The sequence below is a fragment of the Schistocerca americana genome, chromosome 7 (assembly GCF_021461395.2).
Source record: "Schistocerca americana isolate TAMUIC-IGC-003095 chromosome 7, iqSchAmer2.1, whole genome shotgun sequence".
Lineage (NCBI taxonomy): Eukaryota > Metazoa > Arthropoda > Insecta > Orthoptera > Acrididae > Schistocerca > Schistocerca americana.
In genome coordinates, this window is record NC_060125.1 from 100,805,207 (window position 1) to 100,816,969 (window position 11,763).

The following is an 11,763-nucleotide window of genomic DNA, read 5'->3' on the forward strand; positions in this document are numbered from 1 at the left end:
GCCGACCGGTGTGCCGGCGAAGGCGTACGCTAGCACATATAGCAGTTACTGAAACGCGAAACGCTCAGCAAAGTAAATATCTCCGATTCCTAATAACCAGATAATAAACGCTAGCCTTTCTTCAGGTTATGCTGGTCGTCAGTAATTAGTGTTTTAAATTTCCTACTCGTTTGTAATGAGAAGGCAGCGAAGAGCGTTAACCGACATCTGCAAAGTTCTTAGATTAATGTCCAGGAAAGCTGGTTGGAGCTGCGATTAAGTGGTAAGTGCAATACCACCGCGATTTCCAGATCTACGTATACACTGAGGTGCCTAAATTCTACCTTTCCTACGTCTTTTTGCTTATTTCATCAAAAACAGTACGTCATCTTCTCCGAGTATCAAAGTTTTCCATCGTGGCTTTGTCTATACCTAGTGTTGTGTCCTGTCTGCCAATTAATTATTAGCAGCAAGAAACAATAACGCAGCTTTCATAGGCTACGTTCATTATCTTGTTGGCAAATTGTCTGCGAATGCGTATCCGCTAGTGTTTGCTTCCATTCGCTACGGTGTAAAAGGGGTCGTTAGGCACGACAGGAAAAACGCGTGTGGCCAACTGGTGACGCGAGTCAAATGGAGATCCATTAATTTCTAATTAGAAACGCATACATTTTTACGCCGAGTGCTGTTGCTGTGTCCGTAAACAGTCGTAAAGGTCACGTAAAGCGGCTGAGCTGGTGGCTTCGTTCGACTATGACAACTGGTTAAAACGCTCAATGCATGGAACAAACAAACAAACTTTCCACCATGACAAAATACCATATTTCCTGTGCAAAAATAACGTTCAGCACTGACAACTGAGGTGTTGTTCTCCGTGGAATTGCCGGATTTTAGTGCCGGCCTATGTGGCTCAGAGGTTCTAGGCGCTTCAGTCGGGAACCGCACGACCGCTACGGTCGCAGGTTCGAATCCTGCCACGGGCATGGATGTGTGTGATGTCCTTAGGTTAGTTAGGTTTAAGTAGTTCTAAGTTCTAGGGGACTGATGACCTCAGATGTTAAGTCCCATAGTGCTTAGAGCCATTTGAACCATTTTGAACCGAATTTTAGTCTAAGGAAAGAGAGTCTAGTTGGTGCTAGACGCTGGTCTGCAGATTCTCGCCTTTGTTACACACCTCTTTTGTATTGGAAAAAAAGTAGAAACGTGCCGGAAATTTTTGCAAGACGGAGACATGTAGTGTTAACCGTTCCCTAGACTGTCAATAATACTGTATAATATTCCGTATTATGTAGTATTACTGACCATATTACTGACCACCTGCGGAGGAGATGGAAGGCTGTGGAGTATGTTGTTGTTGTGGTCTTCAGTCCGAAGACTCGTTTGATGCAGCTCTCCATGCTATTTTATACTGTGCAAGAGTCTTCGTCTCTGAGTAACAACTGCAACCTACATCCTTATGAATATGCTTACTGTATTCATTTCTTGGTCTCCCTCTACGATTTTTACCCCCCCCCCCCCCCCCACGCATCCCTCCAGTACTAAATTGGTGATTTCTTGATGTCTCAGAATGTGTCCTACCAACCGATCCCTTCTTCTAGTCAAGTTGTGTCACAAACTCCTCTTCTCCCCAGTTCTGTTCAATACCTCCTCATTAGTTATGTGATCTACCCATCTAATCTTCAGCATTCTTCTGTAGCACCACATTTCAAAAGCTTCTATTCTCTTCTTGTCTAAACTATTTATCGTCCATGTTTCACATCCAGACATGGCTATACTCCATACAAATATTTTCAGAGAAGACTATCTGACACATAAATCTATACTCGTTGTTCAAAAATTTTTCTTCTTCAGAAACGCTTTTCTTACCATTGCCTATCTTCATTTTTTACCCATCATCAGTTTTTTGGCTGTCCAAATAGCAAAACTCATCAAGTACTTTTAGTTTCCCATTTCCTAATCAAAACCGCTCAGCGTCACCTGATCTATTTCCACAACATTCCATTATCCTCGTTTTGTTTTTGTTGGTGTTCATCGTATGTCCTCCATTTAAGACACTGCCTATTCCGTTCACCGGCTCTTTCAGTTTCTTAGCTGTCTCTGACAGAATGACAATGTACTGAACATACTCGCAATTGCGAATAAGGACAACCATCAGCTGTAGAATGGAATGACGACAAAATTTCGCGGCCGTTGTGGCCGAGCGGTTATAGGCGCTTCAATCCGGAACCGCGCGACCGCTACGGTCGCAGGTTGGAATCCTGCCTCGGGCATGGATGCGTGTGATGTCCTTAGGTTAGTTAGGTTTAATTAGCGTTTAAGTAGCTGTAAGTTCTAGGGGACTGATGACCTCAGAAGTTGAGTCCCGTAGTGCTCAGAGCCATTTGAACAGTGAAAATTTGTGCCGGACCGCGACTTAATCCCGTATTTCCCGCTTATCGCGAGCGGTCGCCTTACCATTTGGCTATCCCTGCACGTCTCACGGCCAGAACCGAAATCCCATATGTCGTCAACTATGCGTCTGCGACCTGTGCTCGTACATCCATTATTTACATTCCCGTACAGGTCAGACGTTGAACATGAAGGTCGCTTGCCCGGTTTCGGCAGAGAAATACGGTATTACAGTGCCTGTGTTATTCTGATTACGATGCAATGTTCCTTTGGATATGCATGAATCATAACCAGAATAACACAAGCACTGCAATATTGATTTATCTGCCGATACTGGGCAAGAGACTTTCAAGTATAACGTCTGACCTGTACGCGAATATACATAATGGATGTACGAGTACAGGTCGCAGACGCATAGTTGACGACGTATGGGATTTCGGTTCTGGCCGTGAGTCGTGCAGGTAAGTCGGAAATCCGGGCTCAAGTCCCGTTCCACACAAATGATTGTCGTCATTCCATTCTATAGCTGATGGTTGTCCTTATTCGCAACTGCGAATACATTTAGTGTATTTCATAACGGCTGTAGTCGCCGCAGTGCCTATTCCTTTGCTTCGTAATCAGAATAGCACAGGCAGTGCAATATCGAACTACAATGTCATCGGCGAATATCAGTCTAGGAAGAAGAAATGAAAACTCTGAATATCAGTGTAGGAAGAAGAAATGAAAACTCTGATATTCGCCGATGACATTGTAGTTCGATGTTGCACTGCCTGTGTTATTCTGATTACGAAGCAAAGGAATAGACACTGCGGCGGCTACAGCCATTATGAAATACACTAAATGTATTAGAGTTTTCGTTTTTTCCTCCTAGACTTTAATTCCTACTCCAATTTTTTCTTTTGTTTCTTTTACTGCTTGCTCAATATACTGTTTGAATAACATCAGGGATACGCTACAGCTCTGTCTCACTTCTTCTCAACCATTGCTTCCCCCTCGACCCTTATAACTGCCATCTGGTTTCTATACAAATTGTAAATAGCCTTTCGCTCCCTGTATTTTAACCATGCCACCTTCAGAATTTGAAAGACAGTATTCCAGTCAACATTGTCAAAAACTTTCTTTAAGTCTACAAATGCTATAAACGTAGGTTTGCTTTTCCTTAACCTATCTTCTATGAAAAGTCGTAGGGTCACTACTGGCCTCGTGTGATCCTACATTTCTCCGGAATCCAAAGTGATCTTCCCCGAGGTTGACTTCTACCAGTTTTTTTTCATTCTTCCGTAAAGAATTCGTGTTAGTATTTTGCAACCTTGACTTATTAAAATGATATTCACGCCTCTCAGCACCTGCTTTCTTCGAAATTGAAATTAATAAACACTTCTTGAACTCTGATGGTATTTCGTCTGTCTCACATATCTTTCCCACCAGGTGGAGGAGTAGACTATTAGTAGTTCTAACGGAATGTTGTCTACACCCGGGGCCTTGTTTCGACGTAGGTCTTTTAGTGCTCTGTAAAATTCTTCACACAGTATCATATCTCCCATGTCATCTTCATCTACGTTCTCTTCCATTTGCATAATATTGGCCTCAATCACATCTCTCTTGTATAGACCCTCTATATACTCCTTCCACCTTTCTGTTTTCGCTTCTTTGCTTACGACTGGTTTGTCATCTGAGTTCTTAGTATTCATAAAGATAGTTCTCTTTTTGCCAAACGTCGCTTTACTGTTCCTGTAGACAGTCTCTGTCTTTACCCTGGTGATATGCGCTTCTAAACTCTTACATTTGTCCTCTAGCCATTCCTGCTTAGCCATTTTGCACTTCCTGTCGATCTCAGTTTTTACACGTTTGTATTCCCATTTGCCTGCTTCATTTACTGCATTTTTATACTTTCTCTTTCCATCAGTTCAATTCAGTATCTCTTATGTTATCCAAGGATTTCTTGATCCTCTGCTGCCTTCACTATTTCATCTGTCAAAGATACCCATTCTTCTTCAGCTGTATTCCTTTCCGTTGTTCTTGTCAATCGTTCCGTAATGCTCCCTCTAAAACTCTGCAACCTTTGGTTCTTTCAGTTTATTTACATCCCATCTCCTTAAATTCCTACCTTTCTGCAGTTTATTCAATTTTAATCTATAGGACATAACCAATAAATTGTGGTCAGAGTACACGTCTGACCCTGGAAATGTCTCACAATTTAAAATCTCATTCCGAAATCTTTGTCTTACCATCATACACACATCAAAAAGTGTTTTACATCACCTCGGTTCCGGGAGTTCCGGAACCTGTACAGAAAATTGGAATCGAGGTCATCCATTATTTTCGCCCTTTTTATTCCTCATGAAAACCGCACATTCAATGTTGTACCACCATACAGCGAGACCTTCAGAGGTGATGGTCCAGATTGTTGCACACACCGATATCTCTAATACCCAGTAGCACGTCCTCTTGCAATGATGCAAGCCAGTATTCGACATGGCATACTATCCACAAGTTCATCAAGGCACTGTTGGTCCAGATTGCCCCACTCCTCAACGGCGATTCGGCGTAGATCCCTCAGAGTGGTTGGTGGGTCACGTCGTCCATAAACAACCCTTTTCAGTCTATCCCACGCACTTTCGATAGGGTTCATGTCTGCGGAACATGCTGGCCACTCTAGTCGAGCGACGTCGTTATCCTGACGGAAGTTATTCACAAGATGTGCACGACGTAGGAGCGAATTGTCGTCTATGAAGACGATTGCCTCCCAATACGCTACCGACATGGTTACACTGTCGGTCGGAGGATGACATTACGTATCACACAGCCGTTACGGCGGCTTCCATGACCACCAGCGGCGTACAGAATGACACCCCAGAACAGCAGGGAACATCAACCTCGCTGCAGTCGCTGGACAGTGTGTCTAAGGCGTTCAGCGTAACCGGGTTGCCTCCAAAGACGTCTCCGAAGGCATATCCAACACTCGTCGGTGAAGAAAAAGTGATGCCAGTCCTGAGCGGTCCATTCAGCATGTTGTTGGGCCCATCTGTACCGCGCTACATGCTGTCGTGGTTGCGAAGATAGACATCGCCACGGACGTCGGGAGTGAAGCTGCGCATCATTCAGCCTATTGTGCACAGTTTGGGTGGTAAGACGACGTCCTGTGGCTGCACTAAAACCACTATTCAACATTGTGGCGTTGCTGTCAGGGTTCCTCCGAGCCATAATTCGTAGGTAGCGGCCATCTAGTGCAGTAGTGGCCCTTTGGCGGCCTGAGCGAGGCATGTCATCGACAGTTCCTGTCTCTCTGTATCTCCTCCATGTCCGAACAACGCATCGTTTTGGTTCACTCTGAGACGCCTGGGCACTTCCATTGTTGAGCGCCCTTCCTGTCACAAAGTAACAGTGCGGAAGCGATCGAACCGCGGTATTGACCGTCTACGCATAGTTAAACTACAGACAACACGAGCCGTGTACCTCCTTCCTGGTGGAATGACTGGAACTGGGCGGCTGTCGGACCCCCTCCTTCTAATAGCTTGGTTGTTTACATCTTTGGGCGGGTTTAGTGACATCTCTGAAGAGCCAAAGGGACTGTGTCTGTGGTACAGTATCCACAGTCAACGTCTATCTTCAGGAGTTCCGGGAATCAGGGTGACACAAAACGTTTTTAGATGTATGTGTAATCAATCTGAAACCTTCCGGTGTCTCCAGGTCTGTTCAACATATACAGCCTTCTTTCACGATTCTTAATGTAAGTGTTAGCTATGATTAAACTACACTCTGTGCTAAATTCTAGTAGGCAGCTTCCTCTTACATTCCTCTCCCCCCCCCCCCCCCCCCCCCCCCCCAGTCCATACTCACCTGCTATTACTTTTACTTCTCTTCCTTTTCCTGCTGTCGAATTCCAGTCCCTTGTGACTATTAAATTTTCGTCTCCCTTAAACGAATAATTTCTTTTATCTCATCATACGTTTCTTCAATCTCTTCATCCTCTGCGGAGCATTTAGGCTTGAACGACTGTGGTGGGTGCGGGCTTCATGTCTATCTTGGCTGCAATAGCGCGTTCACTATGCTTTTCGTCGTAGCTTCTCCGCGTCCCTATTTTATATTCGTCATCAAACACACTCTTGCATTGTGTATGTATAATCCAGTATTTACCTCATCTGAAGTCCTATTTCTCCTCCCACCTAACTTCACGAACTCTCACTATATCAAACTATAACCTATGCATTTCCCTTTTTAAATTTTCTAACCTGGCTGCCCGATTACTGGATCTGACATTCCACCCTCCGATCCGTAGAACGCCACTTTTGTTTCTCCTGATGACAACGTCCTCCTAAGTAGACCGCGCCCGGAGATCCGAATGGGGAACTATTTTACCTCTGGAATATTTTCCCAAGAGGACGCCATCATCGTTTAACCATACAGTAAAACAGCATGCCCTCGAGAAAAATTACGACTGTAGTTTCCCATTGCTTTCAGCCGTTCGCAGTACCACCACGGAAAGGCCTTGGTCTAAATTAACCTAGAGCTGTTAGAGTATTTTATGGGGGCAGGGGGGGGAGGGCAATGGGTGCCCCTAAATCGACGTCCACCGTTGTCCTCAGCTCGTGTGGAGCTGTGCCTCGTTGTGACTCATACCGCAGCCTGTGTCAGATGCAGGCAGTCCTCCGCCAGTTGTCATCGCGTTATAATCGTTTGGTGCACTTCTTACGTGTTGGTTGTTCGCTTGCGACTTTGTCGTCACAAAGCTTCATCTGCATCGCTGGTGCACTGGCAGACCTGTTCAACATTACACTATTGCACTGCTTATTTAAACTTTGTTTTCTGAGGTACGTTCACTGCACATACGTTTCTCCACATGTGTAAACAATATATCTTAAATATGGATGAGTATCGATCATCGTTTCTTTCGCCGATATTTGCGATACTGACCGTCCGGTAGTCGTTCGTTTCACACTGGCACATCTTAAATCTACTGCAGTCGTAGTGGGTTAAGGCTGCTGAAGAATTCTCAGTTTTTAAATCTCAATAACAATGTTATCACCATTTTTTGTATTATAATTACAGATCCCACTACTGCATGATATCCTCTCGGAAACACAATAAGAAGCGCTGACGACAAAAAATACACCACTCACCAGAGAAAGCTTGATAATCTGGGAAATAAAAGTCAGCTACCTCTAAATAAATACTGGAACAAGAGCAGTAGCCCCCCACAAATTCTTCTCAGGCTCTGTGAATAAAACAAAAATACAAATCGATTACGATGAAATGGCGCCGAAAAATAAGGGCATGAGGCATAATCCGAATGCAACAAATACTAACAAAAAGCTGCAGACTTCGGAAACCCATTGCACAAACAGAACTAGGCCACAAGAGTAATAGAATTGTACAAAACCAAATAGCCAAATAATTTTGAAATAAATGTGCTTAAATTCATCAATAACTAACGGCAAAACCACGATGCCCTTGCAAAAGGCTCTGCAACACTTAATGCAGTTAAACATGATTATATACTAAAAAAACTTGAGTTCTTTGTAAATAACCACATTGTGTATGTTTTGTGTGTGTTGAACCGGGGACCTAGAAACGACGGAGAGGCTTCGTCCCGCCGTAGTCCTCAGTGGTTCACAACCCCACAACAGGCCACAGCAGTCCACCCACCTCACCGTCGCCCCACACCGAACGCAGGGTTATTGTGCGGTTCAGCCCCCAGTGGACCCCCACGGGAACGTCTCACACCAGACCAGTGTACCCCAAATGTTTGCGTGGTAGAGTAATTATGACGTACGCGAACGTGGAGACAGTGCTTGCGCAGCAATCGCCGACATAGTGTAACTGAGGCAGAATGAGGGCAACCAGCCCGAATTCGCCGAGGCTGATGGAAAACCGCCTAAATCCACAGGCTGGCCGGCGCACCGGACCTCGACATTAATCCGCCGGGCGGATTCGTGAAGGGAACCGGCATGCCTTCCCGCTTGGAGGCAGCGCGATAGACCGCGCGGCTATCCGGGCGGGCCTAAAATAACTACATACAAGAAGTCCACGTTGACCACATACCAAAATTCCTAGCTGAAACAAGAAAATGCTTCAACAGCAGTAATTTCCTCCTTACTAAGAATGTAAGTGCAGGGCGTTACTGTGCTCAATCCCACAGCCCCTAAACCCCAGTCAAGCCAACAGTGAACTCAATCAATAGATCAGCCTTCAAAATAAACAGATAACTACATGACTTTGTAGTCGAAAAATACACATTCGAAAAATCTTATTCTGCAAAGAACAGCTATGAACTAATTAACAGTGTATATGACGTGATTTTACCACTTTAAACTAAATTTTTATCCCTAGACATTGAAAACTTAAACATCTGTTTGTCAGTAGATGAAACAGTTGAGATAATGAGAAAGAAACTACTGACAAATAAGACAATGAGCAGACCAGAAATAATAGAGTTTATAGATGTACTTAATTTAGTGTCTCACACAACTACTTCTCTTTCAACAACAAAATTTACAAGCTCGACGTGGGGCCTGCAATGGGCAGCTCTCTTAAGGGTTGAAAGATTCACCAACTATATAGAGAATATATAATTAATTTTATTTTATCTTGTTAAATTTTGACATTATTAGACATTTTCATCTTATTTAAAGATTGGTATCTAGTATTTCTTAAAATTTATCCACAGGTCTGATGATGGTTTTGTAAAAAGAACCGAAACCGGTTACCTGTATCATTAAAACATACATGACGTGATCAAGACTGAACTTTAATCAAAATATAGAGAATAAAAATACCGAAACCAAGAGACAGTATCACAGACAAACTCTATGAGGGGTATGTGGATGACACCATTATTTTCCCTGATGGAACAGACGATGAAGTAACAACCCTTTTGCATAAATTTAATAGTATGCACAAAAATATCCAGTTCACTTCTGAATATGTAAAGACCAACATCATACCTTTTTTGACATGAAAATATCAAAACAGAGTCAGATTTTTTCAATGTTAACAGAAACTCTTCTCCTTTTTAAGAACTACAAATGATAGACCACGGTTGAACAGCAACAGTCTTGCCCATCTGACCAAACGAATGTGCGGACTAAAAATCTAATGCTTAACTGCAGGAAAAGAGTCCACATTGAACAGGCAGTGTCTATTCTGCAAATTTTTAAACAGGAATTCCACCGTTTGAAAGATAAAGGTTTAGATCTCGCAACAGATATGCGAAATTATGATAATTCCAAGACGGATTGTGTAGAGCAAGATTCGATGTAACGACCCAGAATCCTGGCACTACTTCGGAATTCAGCTGAGCGAAGACATTTTGAAGTTAGTTGAAAATTGGCGATGGGTCTGTTCCTAAAAAAAGAATCCTGGTGTTCGATTGAAAAGAAGTGGATAAAATCCTCCGTGTAAATTCCACTGTTCTTATGGATGAGACGTTTGTCAGTTGTTCGAAAAAATTCAAACAATTCCCCAGAATACACACCGACATCGGAAGCACGTAAGAGAAGACAAATATATTTTCTGCTAAGATGCCTGGGTGATCTCCTAATGCTGCCGTGTTAGATTTTGAAATGACTAAAACTACAGCTACGAAAACAGTGTTCACCAAAAATTCTTTTTCCGCTGCAATTTTCTATAGAAGAAAACACACGAACTGATATTAGCTTAAAAATACAAGGATAGAGAAGACGTCAGATTGTTTTGCTGAAATGGAACACATCTCACTAAATAGTGTTGATAAAGTGCGGCCGGCCGGAGTGGCCGAGCGGTTAAAGGCGCTACAGCCTGGAACCGCACGACCGCTACGGTCGCAGGTTCGAATCCTGCCTCGGGCATGGATGTGTGTGATGTCCTTGGGTTAGTTAGGTTTAAGTAGTTCTAAGTTCTAGGGGACTTATGACCACAGCAGTTGAGTCCCATAGTGCTCAGAGCCATTTGAACCATTTGATAAAGTGCAGATGATGATAATGTAGGAAATCGTCAGTGGAGAAAGGTGACGCTATTCGCAGACTACATGGTCAATCAATGGATGGAAAATTCTAGTATACCAGCTGAAATGTGGACTGTTGTTAACCAGTGGGACAGGGCCACAAACGCTGTCGAAGGATGGCATAAGCAACTAAACTCCTCATTAAAGACACCCGAACATAGACTTTCTGGTAAATAAACTGAAGAAGGAAGCAGCAGATGCTATATTTGAAATTTAAAAAAGATTCCATTGACAGCTTCTTCGAAAAAGGGAAAAATCAGATACATAAATCTTAAAAAAAAAGGTTAAAAGACATTATAAAAATACGTAACGACTCAGAGGAGTTAAGATGTTTCAAATCTCTGGCTTTCTTACAAAAAACTGCGGGAGGAGTTAAAATTCGTAAAACAAGACAAAAAGTTTAATCATTTGTTTCAATAATTTTGTAGAAAGAGAAAAAGGTACAAATAAAAAACGAAAAATTAAAAAAATTGAACTTGCGGATGTATTATATAGGCAACGGCCTTGCCGCAGTGGATACACCGGTTCCCGTCAGACCACCTAATTTAAGCGTTGTTGGGCGTGGCCGGCACTTGGATGGGTGACCATCCGGGCCGCCATGCGCTGTTGCCATTTTTCGGGGTGCAATCGGCCTTGTGATGCCAATTGAGGAGCTACTCGACCGAATAGTAGCGGGTCCGATCACAGAAAACATCATAACGACCAGGAGAGCGGTGTGCTGATACGGCCTCCTATCGAGTCCTCATCTAAGGACGACACGGCTGTCGGATGGTCTCAATGGGCCACTTGTGGCCTGAAGACGGAGTGCTGTATGTACTATATGCATAGCCAGTCCGAATCACGGATAAAGTGTGAAGGGATGTTTTCATTACTAAAACGCTTAGAAAATCCACGGCTAAGATATCTGTGGTCGGAACACCACTACGACGTCATGGGTCACAAAGGCCACAGTTGGAAAGTCCACGACATCAAGGCAAGTCACGCTCTTGCACTTGTAGTTGGTAGCCACTCCGAAGGGCAGATGAACGGACAGGAGGGCAAAGATCCTTGTTGTATCCCTCTTTTAACATTTTATAATATTCCATTTTTATTCATCCTTAGAAAAACTATGCTAAGCGTACTTCCTTCTGTCAATTTAGATATCTTTAAAGTTCTTTACGTATTAGTTTGATAAAAACATGAATTTAAAGGTATTTTCGCAACAGGCCAAGAAACAAAACAACAGTGTTTGGAACACGATGTGTGCGAAACAAGATTTTTGTGATTGAAGGCAGCATTTTTTTGCACTTAAGTCACTATTGTAGTACTGTCACTGTCAGCGAACGGCTGGTGACCGTAGATTGCTTACATGACATGTCGTGACACCGCGCTGCGTGTGTTAGCAGATATTCTGGCGTCTTTCGCGCAGTTTTTGC

The 11,763-nt window shown here is 43.3% G+C and overlaps 1 pseudogene; it reads left to right on the top strand.

The window, feature by feature from the left end:
• The first annotated feature begins 10,842 nt into the window (after window positions 1-10,842).
• On the top strand, window positions 10,843-10,960 carry LOC124623536 (annotated as a pseudogene).
• The last annotated feature ends 803 nt before the right edge of the window (window positions 10,961-11,763 follow it).